This window comes from Sander vitreus, chromosome 21, assembly GCF_031162955.1.
Source record: "Sander vitreus isolate 19-12246 chromosome 21, sanVit1, whole genome shotgun sequence".
Classification (NCBI taxonomy): Eukaryota; Metazoa; Chordata; class Actinopteri; order Perciformes; family Percidae; genus Sander; species Sander vitreus.
Window position 1 is genome coordinate 28259023 of NC_135875.1, and position 6000 is coordinate 28265022.

General features: G+C 39.4%; 1 protein-coding gene across 3 annotated transcripts in view; it reads left to right on the forward strand.

Annotated features, from left to right (window-relative positions):
- LOC144536574 (RNA binding protein fox-1 homolog 3-like) overlaps positions 1–6000 on the forward strand; it is a 790727-nt gene that overhangs the window by 584875 nt on the left and 199852 nt on the right. The gene's annotated exons all lie outside the window — the stretch shown is intronic.

Sequence of the window (6000 nt, forward strand, 5' to 3'; positions counted from 1 at the left end):
TAGCTCGTACTGGCATCAGACTTTACTACCCCCCTTCTCCCTCCTCCTTCCACCTAGTGTTAGTGTGGTACTCCCCATGGCCCAGTGGTGACATGGCATTTAATAGACTCCCCGCTGTGAAACAAACTACCTCAATTAATTCCTCCGACTCGGCCCTGGCCTTTCTCTCACTCTCACACCCTCGGGTGTGTGTGAGTGTGTGATTTAAGCCATCTTTGGTCCAGTCTTTTTGTCTCCCCACTGGCTGGCTGTATAAGCTGCATTACAGTACAGGACAGAACCAGTACTGCCTGCTCCAACATGATCTACTTTTATTCATTATCTCATTGGTTTCATTTCAGTAGATACATTCACCCCTGTGGTCTTCCTTATGAAACCATTTTTCCTTTCTCTCTGCCACCTGAAGTATCAGCTCCACGTTTTGCATGGTTATGTGTGTGTGTGTGTGTGTGTGTGTGTGTGTGTGTGTGTGTGTGTGTGTGTGTGTGTGTGTGTGTGTGTGTGTGAATTCACTGTGTTAAGTGCCAGTACTACTGTGGTGGTGTTTTATTACAAAGAAGTATGAGAGCAATCGCCTCCTGGTTTTCATATCGGAGAACAGAACAGCAGACCAGGCCAGATGTGTACAGAAGCCAGAGGAAAATAACACTATAGATAGATAGATAGATAGATAGATAGATAGATAGATAGATAGATAGATAGATAGATAGATAGATAGATAGGTACTTTATTGATCCCCATGGGGAAATTCAAGGTCCCAGTAGCCTAAAGACATCACACACAACATACACATACATCATAAACAGGATGATAAAAAAGCAAATCCACATGACTAGCATGGCTAATCAAATAAAAAATACTAAATACTAAATTAAATTAAATTAAAAATTAAAAATCCACATGAATGTACTGAGGGATGTATAAGCATGAGACGCTGGCAGTGACAGGACAGGAACTGACCCTGAGATTCAGTATCAGAGAGGGTGTCATGGTGGTCGTGCAATAGTGCAAGGATAAAGTCTAGAGACCAGCATTAAATATGGAAAATGTAACAGAATAATGTAAACATAGTAATATAAAAACTACAGCAGTGCAAGGATAAACTTTAGACAGCATTAGATATGGGCATTATAAGGGAATAGAGTAGACAGTAGGATAGACACAAATCAACAGTCAATGTTAGAGTTTTGAAGTCATAGGGTTACAGCCATTGTTTAAGTATTAAGTTAGACCTCTGTCCAGGCTTGGGGAAGGAGGGAGGGGGGGTTGTGCATATGGGCTAATATAGCCAGTAAACAGTGTAAACAATGTAAGTAGTAAACAGTAAACAGTAAATAGTGGGTCTATAGTGACTATAGTGTGTTAATAATAATTGTGTAATGTTGTACATTTTATGTAGTCTTGATTTGAGTGGTAATTTACATTTAAAGGGTTGAGAATCTACTTATTTAACAAAATGGTAGCATACCATAGTCAACTTTAATCAAATAAAAAGTAATTTCCCACAAAATTGTGGCTAGTGAAAATGCTGAATGGCTAACAACTTTGGAAAACCACTAGCTCAAGATTCAATATTCCTTTATTTGTGTTTATTTTATGCACCACGTAAAAAACTAAATTGTGTTTCCATATCTACTAGGCAATAAATAAGTCAGTGCAAGACAGAGGACTTTAAAAATTATAGGCTCATTAATAAAAACCAAGATTACACTTAAATCAGCACCAATTAAATAAACTAAGAGTATGATAAAATAGAGTAAAATTAGTAGTAGTATTATTAGTATTTTCTATTATTAGGTGGAAAGCTGCAATGGGTGGTGAGCAAAAAAGTTATTGTCAAGCCCTGTATGTGAAAGCAATATATTTGAATTAAAAGGACCAATCTCCCATTTAATGCAAGTGTAAATGCCACACACTGTACTGCTACATTGCTTACACTCATAATTCTTGTGCTATCAAAAATTCCAATGCAGAACACTGTGCAAGCACAATACAGTACATGCACACATTCTAGATATTGTTGATTCAATTTCAATGTTTATTTATTAATACAGTGTTATGAGAGGATGGCCTGTCCCTGATTTCAAAGTCTTGCAGATTATAGTATACTGTATTCAGGACCACAGCCATTGGCACAATTTTAGAAATATTGAGGTTATAGGCTTAATGTCCCTGTTGTGTATTTTGGACTACTATCAGATCGGAGTTGAGATACACCTGATGGATTGTGGGTAACTTTAGCCTCCATTGTTGGTGTTAGCCGCTGCTGTAAAGACATGCTGTTGGGCTTATAAACGGTTAATATTTCATCATAGTCCGGGTTATCATTGTTATATCTAGTAACAGGAAACAGTGAAGAGTATAATAGTCCCTCTATGCAATGCCAATCCCTGAAAGGTTTTGTTTTTGATCAGCCTCTATTATAAGTCAGTGATTTTTTCCTGATTAGTGAAAATGCTGTTTAATCAATTTATTTAATTGCTATATTATACAGGTGCTGGTCATATAATTAGAATATCATGAAAAAGTTGATTTATTTCAGTAATTCCATTCAAAAAGTGAAACTTGTATAATGTATACATTCATTCCACACAGACTGATATATTTCAAATGTTCATTTCTTTTAATTGTGATGATTATAACTGACAACTGATGAAAACCCCAAATTCAGTATCTCAGAAAATTAGAATATTACTTAAGACCAATGCAAAAAAAGGATTTTTAGAAATGTTGGCCAACTGAAAAGTATGAACATGAAAAGTATGAGCATGTACAGCACTCAATACTTAGTTGGGGCTCATTTTGCCTGAATGACTGCAGCAATGCGGCATGGCATGGAGTCGATCAGTCTGTGGCACTGCTCAGGTGTTAGGAGAGCCCAGGTTGCTCTGATAGTGGCCTTCAGCTCTTCTGCATTGTTGGTTCTGGAGCATCGCATCATCCTCTTCACAATACCCCATAGATTTTCTATGGGGTTAAGGTCAGGCGAGTTTGCTGGCCAATTAAGAACAGGGATACCATGGTCCTTAAACCAGGTACTGGTAGCTTTGGCACTGTGTGCAGGTGCCAAGTCCTGTTGGAAAATGAAATCTGCATCTCCATAAAGTTGATCAGCAGCAGGAAGTATGAAGTGCTCTAAAACTTCCTGGTAGAAGGCTGCGATGACCCTGGACCTCAGAAAACACAGTGGACCAACACCAGCAGATGACATGGCACCCCAAACCATCACTGACTGTGGAAACTTTACACTGGACTTCAAGCAACATGGATTCTGTGCCTCTCCTCTCTTCCTCCAGACTCTGGGACCTTGATTTCCAAAGGAAATGCTAAATGTACTTTCATCAGAGAACATAACTTTGGACCACTCAGCAGCAGTCCAGTCCTTTTTGTCTTTAGCCCAGGCGAGACACTTCTGACGCTGTGTCTTGTTCAGGAGTGGCTTGACACAAGGAATGCGACAGCTGAAACCCAGGTCTTGCATACGTCTGTGCGTGGTGGTTCTTGAAGCACTGACTCCAGCTGCAGTCCACTCTTTGTGAATCTCCCCCACATTTCTGAATGGGTTTTGTTTCACCATCCTCTCCAGGGTGCGGTTATCCCTATTGCTTGTGCACCTTTTTCTACCACATCTTTTCCTTCCCTTCGCCTCTCTATTAATGTGCTTGGACACAGAGCTCTGTGAACAGCCAGCCTCTTTAGCAATGACCTTTTGTGTCTTGCCCTCCTTGTCCAAGGTGCCAATGGTCGTCTTTTGGACAGCTGTCCAGTCAGCAGTCTTCCCCATGATTGTGTAGCCTACAGAACTAGACTGAGAGACCATTTAAAGGCCTTTGCAGGTGTTTTGAGTTAATTTGCTGATTAGAGTGTGGCACTAGGTGTCTTCAATATTGAACCTTGTCACAATATTCTAATTTTCTGAGATACTGAATTTGGGGTTTTCATTAGTTGTCAGTTCTAAAATGAATGAATGAATGTATACATTATACAAGTTTCATTTTTTGAATGGAATTACTGAAATAAATCAACTTTTTCATGATATTCTAATTATATGACCAGCACCTGTATATTTTTTTTATGATGGGATAGTCTAAATGCTGTTTTGAAGCCTTTTACAATGTGCCTTTATTATAGACTTAGTTTGAAATAATTTTTGTCTAAAACCACCCTTTAAAATAACTAAGATATTTAGTCTGAAACATTTAGCCCTCAAAACCACCCACTTTGAATGTTATCAGCTGTTTGAATGGGCATTATCAGTTTTTAATACTACCATGAAATATGGGACAGTTGTGCCCTACTGTACCTGCTAGTTGGCTCAGTAGGCCATTATTATTCATTCATTTAAACTTTATTTATACTCGAGAGATAATTGAGGGGCAGCCCTCATTCACAATGATATTGAGTTACAAAGACAAAGAAAACAACACAGAGAAGGAAGCAACACCATCATACGAACATAGAAATACCCTAAAAAAATGTAATAAACAGATTAGGACAACCAGGATGCAAAGGAAATACAACCATGTAAAGCAATTTCAAATAGAAGTTTGGTGGTCCAAAATCTGATTTCTAAAATGTCCAAAAGGCACAAGTTGATTCGAAGGAAGTGCTGTATTTATATGTTGTATAAATACATATGCACAATATGAATTTATTATACTATATTTATATATAATATGCTGTATCATCTGTTGGTAAGCTGGATCTGTAAGCAGGGCTGTAAGATGATGTAGTATGAAGAGCAACAATGGTAGGGTGTAGTTTAAAGAGGGAAACTCCACGTAAGGTTGGGGTGGTGGATGGGTCCACCAAACACAGGACAACCCAGGAGACCAGTGTTTGTGTTCTGTTTGAAACCAAAAGTCAACATTTATGTAACGTTCTTAACTACCGCTACAAATGTATGTAATTTTAACCCAAACCACAATCTTTCCCTAAACCTAACCAAGTAGTGTGCCTTAAACTAACCAAGTAAAGCAAAACTCATTCAGTATGAGTATAAGGAGAAAGTATCAAACACTTCCCTTGTTTCACTTCCCATCTGCCAATGAACTACAAGCTGGCATATAACGCTCATCGACAGTTTAAGTGTTCTTCTAGCCAGGTCTCCATATATTCCCTTAGCATGGCTGATGTGTAGACTGCTGCAGCTGTAAATCAGGCAGGACCTGTTGGGCTGACTGGCAGTATTTCTCTTGCTCTCTCCATGCAGTGATAGCTTCATTAAGGGAAAACTGCCTGCCAGTGCTAGCCTCCGGCGCAAAGCGCTAATCATAAAGCTGACCTTGGCTTGATCCCGGACAGTGGACCACTGGCCACTGTGTGTGTGTGTCTGTGCACGCGCGTGCGTGTGCGCATTCGTTCGTGCGCGCATGCGTTCGTGCGTGCATGCGTTCGTGCGTGCAGGCGCTGGGCTTAGGGGTGTGCTGTAGGAAAGGCTTGGCTGGCATGTGTGTTGGCACTGAGATGAATACATGTAGGATGAGAAGGCTGTGATGGCTGTTGGAGCCAGAGAGCGTTCATGTGTGTGTTGTAGACCAATAAATAGACCTTTTCTAATGTACTTGTCCACATGTTATTCTACATCAAGGATCTTTCACAGGGGGTCCGGGACCCCTAGGGGGTTCTCAGAGTCAATGCAATGGGGCCTTCAAATTATTGTAAATTTTTTTAAGTTTTTTCAATGAATCCAAAATATTATTAGCAAAAATAAATCCCCACCGAGGATAGGCTTACTGGCCCATAGGTAAGGTAGTCACTAAGGTATCCACCCACAGATACAGTTAACCCTAGGATTCACTGTGCTACATGTATGTTTAACATTAAAATATAATTTATAAAATCATGCCAACAATTATAAGGATATTTTGAACAAATAAAAAGCTTAGTATTCTATGCAAAAAAGGTATATATAAAGGCTTTAGGCCGCCCTACACGTAATTGTAGGCCCGATGTGTAGCATGTCCATATTGACACAAGTTTTGAGCATTTGTGGTTAAA